Below are 15,213 nucleotides of genomic sequence, written 5' to 3' on the forward strand. Positions count from 1 at the left end.
AAAACCTCCTCATTCTTGGGCAATGACACCACATATCGACCAGACACATTTCGCCGCACCGTCTCCGCAAAATGGGCTTCGCACCTGGCTTCCTCGGGAGAATGGTTATTCTCCGATCCAACTTCTTCGCATTTCCAAAACCGTTCGAGAATTTCGTCGAGCCGACTGGAGACCGCAAAATCACACAGGACAGATTGGATTGGACCGCTGACCGAATATCTGCCTGTTACCACCCATCCGAAGACGGAGTCGACCAACGATGGTAGATTGTCACCCAACCGAATGCGGCGACCAGAAACGAAGAACTCGAAAAATGATTCCGCCCCTAGCAGAAGATCGATTCGTTCTCCTTTGAGGAAATCCGGATCCGCCAATTGGATCCCCTTGGGTATGTCCCACATGCTGGTATCGACCACCGCGGTAGACACCTGTGCTGCAATTTTTGGAAGAACGTAGATTTCCATCGGTTGGTTGTAGTTTGTGACCCGTGATTGTACCAGGACTGTAACCCTTCCTTGGACCTTGGATGCCACCCCTTGGATACCAATAACCTCTACCGTACTGGCTTCCTCCTTGACAACCAGCATTTTCCGTAGCCGTCTGCTAATCAGATTGCATTCGGCTGCACTATCCAGTAGCGCCCTAGCATGCACCTTGTTGCCCTTGTCGTCTTCCAGTACCACGACTGCAGTGTGTAGAACGACACCCGTTGTTGACGCTGTGGCTGTGTTGCAAACCTTCGCTCCGGTCGTTGCCAGGTTAACGACCTTTGAAGTAGTTGGTTCTGAGCTTGATTCCGATGTAGTAGTGGTTGACTCGGGTCTCTCATTCGTCTTAACTTCGGCTACCTTCCCCTTAAAACACACGAGTGAGTGATGTCTCGCTCTACAGTGCCGACAGGAAAACTTAGACGAACAATCCTTTGCTTGGTGACCCCGCCGAAAGCAATTTCGGCAGAGCGAATTGCTCCGAAGTACTCCATCCCGATCCGAAACAGCCATTTTCAGAAACTGAGGGCATTGGTACAGCAAATGTGTCTCTGGGCAGACGATGCATTTGCTCGGTGATGATGATTGGAACGTAGCGTTGCAGGATTTTACCGCCGAAACCTTTTTCGGCAGTTTGGTATGTCCGAGTTCCACCTTCTGTTCCGGCGCCTTGCCAGGGAGAGCTTCCAGAATCCTTAACCGACGTTGGAGAAAATCCGTGAGGTCCTTTAGGGTGTCCGTTTGTTGTTCGGACGAATGTTCCTCCCAGCTTCTCCGGGTGGTGCTGTCCAACCGAGATGTCAATACATGCACCAACATCAGATCCTTGTAGTCCGCCTTGTTGGCGACGACTTGATCGAGGGATCTTACAGTCTTCTCGAAGGCATCCAGGAGAGACTGTAACTCGGATGCAGTTTCCTTCTTAACCGTAGGCAGCTCGAAGAGGGCCTGTACCTGACGTTTCCGCAGAACCTTGGAATTGGTGAACCGTTGTGTGAGGAGATCCCATGCCACATTATAGTTTGCTGCGGTAAGAGGGAGAGAATCGATCACGGCTAATGCTTCCCCTTCTAATTGGCTTCGAAGGTAATGGAATTTTTCTACGGCAGGGAGGTCCGCCTGCCAGTGGATAAGCGAGGTGTAAAGGTCGCGAAACGTGAGCCATTCATGTAATTTACCGCCAAACTTGGGAAGCGAGATCTGCGGTAATCGTACGTGAGGGGTAGAACCGAAGGAGGTATTAGGGGTAGAAGTAGACGGAGTGTTTTGTGCCGGCTCGTTCTTTTCCAATAGGAAAGTTTTCAGTGGTTTTCGAAATCAAGCCGATCTTTCACGTAGGCTTCGGGATCGTCGGGTGAATCGTCGTGCGCTACGATGTTGTCGATGACCTCGTTCATCTGATCCCACAGGCAATCCAGCTTGTTCAGTCGCACGGAGACTTCCAAAGGCTTCGTGTTGGCCGTGTATTTCTCCATGAACGTGTACAAGTTCGTGAACGTCGTTTGTAGTCCTCGGAGTCGCGCCTGTAGTGTCCGCAGTGGTATTTTCCGTTTCGACATGATGACCCTGTTAGCTCTTAAATCGAGCCTTGATTATTTCTTTAAAGATGCTCCACGAACAATCAGCAACGATGATCAGTGGCGATGGGGTGCTACTGCAGTAGCGGCTAAATCAGCGGATGGATGATCTTCGATGAGGTTAGGATGCTCAGCAAATACTGGTAAGTTGACAGCCAATCACTTCCGACCTGATGTGCGAGCCAGCGATCACCAGCCAGGGCGTGCCGTGCCGGTGGGTGGGAAAATGCTCCGTTTCCACAAACGGACCTTGGGTAGGAAAACTGCTATTTGATACCGGGCGGTGGGTGCACGTATAGCCGTCGTCGTCGTCGTCGTCGAAATACGATAATTAATCGTTCCACCTAATCCAATAAAAAGACCACGAGCAGTACCGAGAGATGGACAGTAATTTTGTTGGAAATTCACTCACCTATTAAAGGCAAGTGATATGCCTTGTATTGAACAAAATTCTGCCAACTGGAACCGACGCCTTCAAATAAGATGGCGCCCCTTAGCTCGCAATTGAATGGGATTTGGGTGACTGCGTTGGCGAACCGTAGACCTTTGGTGTCCTACCGGATGGGTTTCCTTCAACCATCCGGTTCGAAGGACCACTTGTTCGATAGCTGGACTGGTTCCCTGGGTTTTGGCCTCCCAAAATGTGCCAAACGCAGTGCTATCCGGGACAATTGCGGGGGTGGATTCGATGCCAACCAGCTTGGTGAAATCTGCACCGTTTCTCGCGGTCTTTTCGGCGTAGCACAGTAAAACTCGCGGTTTAGAGAAACACTGCACTACACTAAACGTTTTATTAATCTAATAGCTTAAATTACTACAAAAGAAATACAAAAAAAAAACAGAAATCGTATTCGACGCGACCTGCCCGGGTAGCAGTTTTCTAAAGAACTAAATCAAATGGGCACTGCAGTGTGCAGCAAAAGGCCAACCTATTGTTTTATATAATAATTATCAAAATCGCAGGCACATTCCCGCGCTGATATATAGCCAACAAAATTTGGAGATTGGTAGTAGGCGATTGGTAGCCGATGACCGAGGGGTTGCTCAATTTCGCTTACCTCGAACTCCGACACTCACAAAATGTGGGTTCTTCTTTCGGAAAGGGAAGTAAAACGTGGGTCCCGAGATGAACTAGCCTAGGGTTAAAAATCTCGTTAATACAGACAAAAAAATAATATATATATATATATATATATATATATATATATATATATATATATAGTAAAGCTATTATTCAGCTTTAGCAAAAATGATTAAATAAAATTAAATTCATTTTTTTTTCAATTTCCACGAGAGGTTATGGTTGACACTCACGCTATGAACAACTATTATGAAATAATAACTACATATAAATTTACCTAAATCAAGATTAGAACTGGACACCCGTCAGTTGCCAGCTGCATGCCTTCCTATCTGCGCCATCCTAGAAGTGATAAATTGCAGTGCTGAAATCAAAACATAAACTTCCCGTGGTTTAATAATGATTCCACTGCGACTCCTATTCAGCAGTGGTGAATTAGCACAGAACAATATGGTTAGCAACTGAACAACACATTAGTTCAGCTGATGTTCAGTAAAAAAAACACGTGTTTTTCATCCTGTATTCTGAGTCGAAGTATGATGAAACAGATGTGCTTTTTCGACTTGTGAAAACACATTATACAGATACATGTGCTAATTTGTACATAAACTTAACAAGAAGCAGAAAAAGGTCTTGTTAAACTATTTTGTAAAGGAATTACCACAGAGAACAGACATCCAAGTCCAGTTCTGAAACTGTGTAAGGAATTTAACGGTCATTTGAAATCGGCAACACAAGTGGCAATACCGTGGCGCTGCAATCGGTTGATTTCTCATACTAATTTATTTCACCACTTGAAATGTTTTAATACACCACACTGAGAAACCAAAGTACTCTTTAAAGGGTGAAAAAGTACCCTCTTTGAGAGTAGCTAGGTGAACTCATAAAAAGAGTAAGCGGTTTTTACTCTTTCAAGAGTAGAGGGCTTGTACGTCAAACCGATGTATAAATTTTACCCTTTCTTGTGGTTCTTATGAGTTGAAAAAAATGGGTAAACAATACCCTTTATAAGGGGTCTAGTGGGATCCGATGTGAATGAGATTTTCGCGATTTTTGTCATAATATGAAAAAAAGAATTAATCAATTTCAATTAACCTTTTATTCGTTTATATTTTTATGTATTCACTTTAGAACAATAGTTTTACATTTGGTTTAAAAAATACAGTAACAGAATGTTTGATTTTTATAATCCGCATCCGGCAAATTCGGCATCTAAACGGAACAGGGACTCTGGCACTGGTATTCATGTTATGGAACTGCTTTACATGACATGGCAAACCTTTAATGGGGAAATAGGAAGGCAAATAATGAAATATATACAAACTCTGATACATACATATTTCAGAATTTTAATCGCATAGAAATCCTTTTTCAAGTACCTCGCAGTTTCAGGAAGATGTCGCCGTCCAATTTCGTTTTTAATTCCTCCATAACGTGACTCGAATGATGATTTTCAATTTTGAAAATTGCTCTCCGAAACAACTTGCGGTGCGCACCAAACTTTTCTGACGATTGGAGGAAAAAGTTCAAGAGGATTTTCACCCAGGAGTGGGTAAGAGCTTCATTCATCAAAAAGGGCAAAATTTACTCTTTTTGCAAAATTGTAAATTACTCTGTTTTTTGACAGCTCCATACATCTGCAAAAAATGGGTACTTTTTGCACTTTAAAGGGTAATGCCAGGTTCGCAGTGCACTGACTGTGACAATATGGTGTTTGGCAGCGTTCGTGTTTTCATCATGTATTGGTTTGCAACCTTACTCAAGCGAAGATTCAAATCTTTACACAACTTTCTGAATGAAATTGGTTCTGGCCTGGATGTCTGTTTTCTGTGATCCTATTATAATTTGTCACGAAATATTTAGAACTAGCAAACTACCCTTGTACGAAAAAATAAGAATTTGCTTGATAAACTGGATGAATTTCCGGGGCCCGTGGCGCAGTGGTCATACATTCGCCTCATCAGCAGATGGTTATGGGTTCGATCCCAGTCCCGGCACTTGCAATTTTGCATTAGCTGCTGTTCCCCCCGAGAGTGGCTGCGACCCGACCCTCTTCCGAGCATATATGTAGCTCTAACGGACCTGGAAACTTGGATATCGGCGAACGGCAACTCATAAGGGCGACCCCCAATCGGACTGAAAAAGGAACAATAGCTACACATCAACATCATCGTACTCATCATTCTACCAAGGACAGGGTAGAAAAATGAAAGTAGCACAAAAACGAAGACGGCTAATAACAAGACAGACATCTACCCTCTTGCTCCATATACCTTGGGAGCTACAAGCACACTAGCGCCACGAACGACTTCAGGGAACAACATCATGAATGAGTGTGCATGCGATGCTACCATTTCCGTGTACGTATTTGCATGTACACGCACACACTCATGTTTCAATGTTCCTGTGAATCGTTGAGGGCGTTTCAACCATGTCGCCTGCAACAGGGTGGGAGCTGGCTGTCTTGTTATTAGCCGTCTTCGACAAAAACAAACCAGTTTGATATAGTAGAATAGGTGCTGTGAAAAGTGTAAGTTCGATTGTTTGAAATCGCTCACGTGGACAAAAGATCAAGATCTTTGAAGCATAGAAGAATTGCTTAGGATTTCAAATTTCCGTAAAATTTGATCAATTTAAGAAGCAAGTTATCGTTATTTGACGAAGAGTACACTAAACTAAACAGGTAATTGGTCGAGGTGTACAAACAGCGTTTTCAACAAAAGGCAACATTACTTAAAATGGAATCAGTTTACGTAACTAGATTTCAAGGTTTAAAGATGGAGAATAGCTAGGAAATTTAGAGGTAATGTAGCGGGGTTTTAGAAGAATTTACGGAGACTTTATGGGGGCTTTCAGGAATTTGGAAGGTATTTCGTCGACGCTTTAAGGCGTTTCAGGAAGGTTTAGTGGGCTTCAAGGGCTTTCAAAAGGAGTGACTTTTGACTTCTTTGAGTGACTAGGAATTTTGACTTCAGAAAGATTTAAAGGCTTTTCATAGCGTTTCAGGGGGGGTTGCGGCTTCAAAAGACTTAAAAAAACTAATGATGGTCTCAGGAGATTATGGACAGTTTCGAGGCTTCAGGAGTGTTTGATAGAAGTTCTTATAGGGGTTTCAGAGGAAATTTAAAGCGCTTCAAGACATTTCGAGGAATCTTGGTTGGTTTCATGGGGCTTCAGTAAAGTTTCTGGGGGTATAAGAAAATTGCCTGTGTGTTGCAGGGGTTCTAGGGGGTTTCCAGAGGGTTTCAAAGAAATTTCAAAGCGTTTCAGAGAGTTAAAGGGGCTTCATTAGAGTTTATCTCGTTTCCAATACCCTTTAACTGCCGTCCTACGCATAAATTTCCCATGTTATATGGGAAACCCAAAACTCCCTTCGCCTTTTTTCTGTAAAATTCTTCTAAAACCTCACCTTAAGTCGACTAGTTTCTCTAAATGCATTTCAATTACATGTAGATAATGTTACCTTTTGAGAGGTACCTATACAAATTTACCTAAATTGATTCTCCTAAATGGAAAATTTATAGTAATTGTTTTTTTTTTAATTGAATTCGTACTAAAACATATGTAACACATCAATAATAGGGTACGAGTGCCATCAGTGATCTCACGCTCCCATGTTCATCCTATTCGAAAACAAGCGATTGAGGCACCGAATGATTCCGTTCTTTTTGGTTTCATGCGTGCTCACTTCTAACAAAAAATACAAAAATAAGAAACAAACAAACAGCGCTTCAATTCTTTGTTTTTCGTAGGATGAAAATGGGAGCCACATGCTTAATAAGGGAACCAATACCCTATACTGATTAGAATGTGCCCCAAACAATTCCTTAATCCCATATTTTTAGCCAAACATTTTTATAGGTCCTAAGTGCAGATGAGAGGCTCTCTTTAGATCTCCTCTCTTTCGTTTATAACGTGCTTATATTTAAAAATTTTGATTTACTTTTTGCGTCGGAAGGAACATCTAAACATCTAAAATTGTCAAAATGTCCACAGTGACATCCTAATAATTTAAAAAGAATCGGAACAAAGAGCGCCTCTTTTTTGCAGATTGGACCTTTAGATATGTTTGTCACCATTTAATACAGGGGATAGACAAAATGATCGGGACAGGCAAAATTTTCCCTTCTCAAAAAATATTCAAATAGCTGTAACTTTTCGAAAAGTGCATCAAATATTCTCAAATTTTTACTGTTAATGGATCAACTAGTTGTGTATCAGTGGACAAAATTTGGAAAGATCGGGCTATTCTGCACAAAGTTAAAAATATTCTAGAAAAAGGTATATTTATCCAATAGCCAACTTTGAGCTGTTATATCTCCGGATTCAACGAACTGAATGCAATGAAATTTTGACCATTCAACGAACTGAATGCAATGAAATTTTGACCATTTATAACTTATATAGTGAGCGTTGAAAAACTTTTGACTTAACTTAAAATTCTTAACACGGAAGGAAATTATGACGATTAGATTATTTTTCTAATAAAACGCCAAATTTTCTTAAATTCCAACATCGTTTCAAAATTCAAGATGCTAATTATAGTTCATTTATTTTCCCTCTAATTGTCTTGAATATAAATATGTTTCGAAAGGAAGCAACAACATAGCCGGCAATTCATTGAAAAAGTAATGGAATGCATATTAAAAATAGACCAATTTACTAAAAAATCATAAAATAAATGAAATCGCTATAACTTTTTCTCTTGTGAATAATTTCAAGTTGAGTCAAACGTTTTTCAGAGCTCATTATATAAGTCGTAAATGGTCAAAATTTCATTGCATTCGGTTCATGAATCCGGAGATATAACAGCTCAAAGTTGGCTATCGGATAAATATATCTTTTCTTAGAATCTTTATAACTTCGTGCAGAATAGCCCGATCTTTTTCAAATTTTGTCCACTGATACACAACTAGTTGATCCACAGTAAAAAATTGAGAATATTAGATGCACTTTTCGAAAAGTTACAGCTATTTGAATATTTTTTGAGAAGGGAAAATTTTGCCTGTCCCGACCATTTTATCTATCCCCTGTAAGTCCAATTCGTGCGTAAAAATAAAGCCCCGAAAACGAGTTTATCTAGAACGAGCTCTTTACCTACAACGATTGATCAATAATTCTACGCGTAAAACAACTCATCTTCAATTGAAACCTCGACTAAGTACAAGTTTGTCACTCTGCCACGGTACCAACACCGCACCGCCATGCTCAATGAATGATCATAATAGCAACAACCTTGGAATGATCTCCCGTTCGTACAATAGTTGTGCTATTATTAGAACAAATTAAGTAACGTACCATCTTCGTTAATTCTCTTTCTTCGACCATTCAAGGAAACCGTTTTGTTGTTATCATTTTGTATTCGTCTGGAGTACTACACTTGGATACAGACGTTCTCAAACTATTACAGCAATATCACAGTATAAAATAAAAACTTCATCGATGATTTGACGACAAACATTTCAGTAGGTCCTATCTGCAGATGAGAGGCTCTCTTTAAGTCTTCTCTCTTTCGATTATAACGTGGTTGTTCGAATTTATGATCACTTCTTGTGTTAGAAGGTAGATAAAGCAACCCTTTTCCGATCTATGCATCACAAATTGTCAAAATATGTACTGTAACATCGTAATAATTTAAAGAGAATCGGAACCAAGAGAGCCTCTCTTTTGCAGACGTTTAGACATGTTTGTCTTGATTTAATAATTGAATTATATAGACAGATAAATTTCAATGTTTTGGAGGTTTCGACTAATTTCAATTATATACCTACTGATCAAGGAAATAACAGTCAATTTTTCAGTTGATTTAAAGTCCAGAAATTTACATTCGGCCTTTCATCTAAACACCTTCCTAATACACTATAAAAGTGAATCCTAAAACTGAAATTGATGTCGAAATACACTAACAGAATCCGACAAACAAACTTATGACTTTTGATGTAACCGTAAGGATTATGGTTCCGAACCCGTGATTATATTTCAACGGTGTGCTCATATGTGGTATAGCAGTATGAAACGCGTTCCTCAGCTTGAGAAATGCTTCACTAGAACGACCCGAATCGTGTGGTTTAACGAAGGTCAACCGGTTGTAAATTGAAACGAATAAAGATGCCTGCGGCTTCCCATCATTGCTATAGAACGGAAGTTTACTTTTTTGAATATTTTGGCAGTTAAGACAGTACGTTCTCCTAAATTCCGGAAAATGTGTGCCATGCTTTAAAGTTTCATGTTATGTATATGTACAAGCTAAAATTCAACATTCTTCCAATTTATGGTTTTCGTTTGCAATCATAAATTCTTGGCATTGGTTACGGTCTCGGTTAATAAATTAGTTTTTCAGCAGGAGGTAGGTACCTAGCAGTCGCACGAAAGAACAAGCAAACTGCATTTGTTATGATGCACGTTTTCCAGGAATCGAATCAACGAAACGTGATTTCGAAACATTGCATGCAAACCGAGGTTTCTTTCGTGTCGTTTTACGTACGGGTAGGAAGAATTAATAATACGGATGAGCTTTTGATGGCAATTAATTATCCAGTTTTGTAAATAAGCGATAAAGGTTGTTGCACTCACAATAACTTTGTTTTCTTTTTTTTTGTTACAGTTATCAAATTTCATTCGATAAGTGAAACGTAGTCACATCATGGCCGATGTGACACACACATGTGTGTAATACACACACATACGGACATCATCTCTATTCGTCGAACTGAGTCGATTGGTATATTTTTTTTTATCTCTTTATTCGATTGGTATATGTGACTCGACTCTCCGAGCGTTCTAACGAAAATTCGTTTTTGAGTAGGCCTACGGCCTTTAACTACACTTTGGTGTACGAGAAAGGCAAAAAGTACGGTTTAAATATTTTTTTGATAAACACTGTGTATGTATGTATGTCTGTGCGCAAAAAAGTTCCCTCACTTTTGGCCGATTCTACGGATTATAGCTCGAATCGAACCGGAAAATGGTCATACATAAAACTGGACCAAATGCAAATACTGTGATGCGATACATCACAACTAAAAAAGGTGGCTGTTTTAAAGAGTTTAAGGCTCTAAAACCATGCAAAATGGGTATGGAGAAGACGTCCGCAGTCCAAAATGGGAACCAGAATATTCAAGATGGCGGCCTAAACTCCAAGACGGAGGTTGTTTTAAGGAGTTTTAGGCTCTTAGGCCTTGCTATATGGGTATATTAGGCATATTCCAGAATCCAAAAATGGTGACCAGAATATGCAAGATGACAGTTCAAAACCAAAGATGGCGACCTACAATCCGAAATGGCAGCTATTTTATGGAGCTTAAAAACCATGCAATGTGGGTATATTTGGTATGGAAAAATGTATGGAGTCCACCAGAATATCCTAGATGACGACAACAAAAATCAAGATAGCGGTTGATATAACGAATGTAAAACCATACAATTTTGGTATATTTGGTCAGAGGAAGATGTCCGAAGTTCAAAAATGGTGACTAGAAGATGGCGGCTCGAAATAGAATATGGTGACCAATAATTCGAGATGGAAGCTGACCTCAGGTATGTTTGGTTCTAAGACCATGCAATATGGGTATATTTCAGTCCCGTAACGTGGGTAGATCACCTTAGAACGATGCGTTACGGTGTAAGATCTACCACGTTGCATCAAATTTTAATCTTGCTATTTATTTTACTGCCTAAAGTGGAAGCATACCAGATTAAAATTTGATGTATTTTTGTAATGCTTATGTTTTAATTTATGTTTGTTTTCAACTGCCAATAGACCTTTTGTTTCAGGGGGATTCAGGTAATTTTATTGTAATATAATACCATGTTTTAAAAATAGTAACTGTAACGAGCGTATCACTTATGCCTTATTCAGTATTTATTACATAATCCTTTATTCTCTGTTCAGTGAATCTTACCACAATTCCTAGCGCACTATTCAATATTTTTTAGCAAATCATCGTACACTACCCGTCATAAGTACGGACTCACAAAAAGTATTGCAACAATATTGCATCACCCTGACTCACCTCGATATCTTCAAAACCTGAAGACTTACAAAGATGCTGTCTTCAGGAAAGTTATTCAGAAGACCAAAAGCAACAACTTTTCTGAAACTTTTGTAGGTGTTCTGGTTTGAGAGATATCGAGGTGAGTCAGGGTGATGCAATATTGTTGCAATACTTTTTGTGAGTCCGTACTTATGACGGGTAGTGTATGTATTAGCCTGGTACACGGTTTATATGGGAAAATATAAAAATGGAAAAACTCCAACTCCTGTATACTTTTTGAGTTCCATTTTGGTCCCAAATCAACTGTGCAAAGTTTCAGATCGATCGAAGAAACTATATTTTAGCGCCCGCCATTCTTAGTTTTTCATACGATTTACTATGGGGAAAATTTACTTCTTCAAAGAAAAATCGCTTGAGGTCACCCATTGATCCCTAAAAATAAGTCGTTGAATGATTTCTGTAGATAACTTCACGAGGAATCAGACCTCCGAAGACCGCAAAGCGATGCGACATTCGTGGGAAAAGTTATTAAGCCTTACCCGATCGATAAAATGACGAGATTTTATTATTTATTGTTATTCCTTACATGTTAAACAGCGTTGGCATGCCATTCGGTTTTCAGTCAATAACTTTTTCCACATGCCTTAGATCGCTTTGCGGTCTTCAGAGGTTTTGTTCCTCGTAAAATTTCTAACAGAAATCATTCATCGATATATTTTTAGGGGTTAAGGGGCAACTTGTGGCGATTTTTCTTTGAAAAAGTGATTTTCCCCATAGTAAATCGTATGAAAACTTAAAACGGCTGGCGCTAAAATATAGTTTCTCCGATCGAGCTGAAATTTTGCACAGTTGATATGGGGCCAAAATGAAACTCAAAAAGTGTACAGGAGTAAAATGTCTTTTCGTGTCCCACGCTAACACCACCATATCAATACCTACATGCGAACATGTTTGAATATCTATATCGTTATGTGGAAGGGTTTGGTACGGGAGGTCCACGCTTCCATCTTTCCCCTCGATTTCAAGGTGTGGAATGTTTTCAAATCTTACTATACCTTGAAATCTTCTCTGCGGTACATTCTGCGCAGTTAGCCTGGCCGTTAGACAAGAAAAATGATAGACTTGAAAAGTCTTCATTTTCCAGGATGCATTCAAGTAATGGCTGCGTTAGTGTGAGATTAGATTAGATTAGAGATTAAGACCATGCAATATGGGTATATTTGGCATGGCGACCAAAATATCCAAGAAGGCGGCCCAAAATTCAAGATGCGGAGGAGTTTTAGGCTCTAAAACTCAAGGAGTATCAGGTTCTAAAATCATGCAATAGAGATAATTTGGTATGGGGAAAACGTATAGAGTTCGAAAATGGTGACCAGAGTGTCCCAGATGGTTGCCAAAATATCCAAAATGGTGGCTGTTTTGACTTTTGAGGAATTTTAGGCTCTAATACCATGTAATATGGGTACACAGTAATGTTCCGATTTTATCATTGTTTTGTGTGACAGACCATAATCATACTCTTATTTAAAATGTACTCTTCTTTAAAATGTATACTCAAAGCGCGATTTGCAACACTAGAAGTATTGAAAACGCGAGATGTTGTAAAATGTTTAACAATATGTTTGAAAAGTTCAAAAGTTACGATAAGAAAATCCAAGATGTTAGACCAAAATTCATGATAGCGGTCCACATTAATATTACGAATCAAATATGCCCATATTGCTCGAATTTGACAAACAGCTGCCTTTTTGTATTTTTTGCTAAAGTCTAGTGAACAAATGTGGACTGTATAAAATACCTAAACAGTTGCAGGTCGAACAGACAAAAAAAACACATACATTTCAATTACTGACCAAACACACCATGAGAGTAATCTAAACAAGCAATGACCAATGCTTCGATCAGCTTATAAGACGTAACGTACCTCAGCTAGTTCACTGAGAAAGTAATTGAATTGGATCTTGCTAGCTGAATATTTTACTGTTCCAAACGATGACGTCGAAAAAAGTTTCATCATTCCGCGTGTCGTTTCATATGGATAAATTTTAGGTGCCTATGATAATGTTAAAAAATTTCAACGAAAACAGAAGCCAGTTAACCGACATGATTGCTTATACCATGAACAAGATTTTTGTTAAATGGATAAAACTGCAATATTCATTAACGTGTTTCTTAAGTTTGGTTGAGATGGTTTCTCAAAGGCACGAGAAAGGCACCATCGCCGCTAGATGGATTAATTAGGGTTTTTTTTAACACTTTGAAGCCAGATTTTTTCCAAGCGTCATTATAGAGTTTTTTCTACGTATTTCTGTGGTGTTGTTGCTAGATAGCATAGAAAGGGTAGAATATGATGCTGAATTTTTTTTTCTGGATATCCTAAGTCATCCAAACTGTTCTTGAGTTTAGTCTACACGTGTAACGGTAACTTCTTTCATTATACAAAACTACGATTGATAATCTATCATGTCCAGTAAGCCTTCTGAATTCTGTGTCACAATAGTTAGGATATCCTAGGTTATCTGTTCCTGAGTTCAGGCCCTGAAGTCTACGAGTGTAACGGTAACTTCTTTCATTATACAAAGCCACGATTTGTATTCCATCATGTCCAGTAAATCTTCTGAAAATTCAATGGACAGTATCAAATCAGTCGGGATATCCTAGGTCATCCAAACTGTTCTTAAGGACAAGGTATTTGGAGTACATAGCTTAAAATTTCTAGAGCACCGTTTTTTAGAACCGTTGAACGGATTTGGATTAAAATGCATCACGCTGTTGACAACCACTGAACAATTAGCGTGATGCATTTTCATCCAAATCTGTTCAACGGTTCAAAAAAACGGTGCTCTAGAATTTTTTAGCTATGTACTCCAAATACCTTGTCCTTAAGCTAAGATCTTAAAGTCTACGTGTGTAACGGTAACTTTTTTTGTTATACAAAGCTACGATTTGTAATCCATCATGTCCAGTAAGTCTTCTGGAAGTTCAAAAGACAGTATGAGAACAGTTGGGATATCCTAGGTCATCCAAACTGTTCTTGAGTTCAGAACCTGAAGTCTACGGGTGTAACGGTAACTTCTTTAATTATGCAAAACTACGATTTGTAATCTATCATGTCCAGTAGATCTTCTGAATGTTCAATGGACATCATCAGATCGGCTGGGGTCATCCATGTTGAAAATCTAGCATTCACAGCAATTGAAGTTTCTGTTTTGGTTATACACTCAATTCTGTTTTTACGAAATGGATGCATCGGCGCAAAAAAAGGTAAAACGACACATATGGAAGAACGTGTTGCAAATTAAAACCTATCATTAACTCTTCTAAGATGTAAAGTTTTTCGCACCACGATGACGTAGTGTATGTTCAGCGTGCCTGTCTGGGTCAAATTGAATTACTTAGTTTACTAGAATTAAACTGGAAAAGATAATAGCTGAAAAACTCAAATTCTGCCCAGATAGTGCCAAAATTCTGAAACAATGAGCAATGTTCAGCAGCAATCGGACAGCTAAATTTACGACGCCCCCAATCAGCATGTTCAACAACGCGTCATCACAGTCCCATTATTTACCACTCTGACTGAACCACCGAGAGATAGATAAGCTTCAGAGAGCTCGCAGGCCCTGCACTAGATTGTAGGGTTGTAGGTAGGAGTCTCCTTAACGTCTTATCTTATCACTCACTATATTTCGCTTTCCACATTGTGGCAAATCTAGCACAGAAACAAGGTGTAGGTAGTATGTGCTTACCTATTTGAGAATTAATGTTTTGCTTGGAAAGACCTTGAACTGCAGCATTTTTGGGTCTTTTTGACGTAACATATCAACTTGGGGAGAGCCTGCTTCTCAACTTGTGTTCTAGTTATAAGCACTTCCACATTTCGTGTACAGTTACGATAGGTTACGATGATATTATGTGCTTTTCATCAATTGACTTGAAATTTTATTCACGGCTAGATACCACGCGTATCTCACCGCGTTCCAAAAATTGTGTCAATTGGTTCAAAATTGGCCGAGTTCTAGCAGAAAAGTGCCCAAAATAGGAGCCCTGCGGAGATGGTTCCACTTCCCTACCTA

General features: G+C 39.5%; 1 protein-coding gene across 1 annotated transcript in view; it reads left to right on the forward strand.

Annotated features, from left to right (window-relative positions):
* LOC134284301 (calcium/manganese antiporter SLC30A10-like) overlaps positions 1-15,213 on the forward strand; it is a 365,099-nt gene that overhangs the window by 292,528 nt on the left and 57,358 nt on the right. The gene's annotated exons all lie outside the window — the stretch shown is intronic.

Source organism: Aedes albopictus, chromosome 3 (assembly GCF_035046485.1).
Source record: "Aedes albopictus strain Foshan chromosome 3, AalbF5, whole genome shotgun sequence".
Lineage (NCBI taxonomy): Eukaryota > Metazoa > Arthropoda > Insecta > Diptera > Culicidae > Aedes > Aedes albopictus.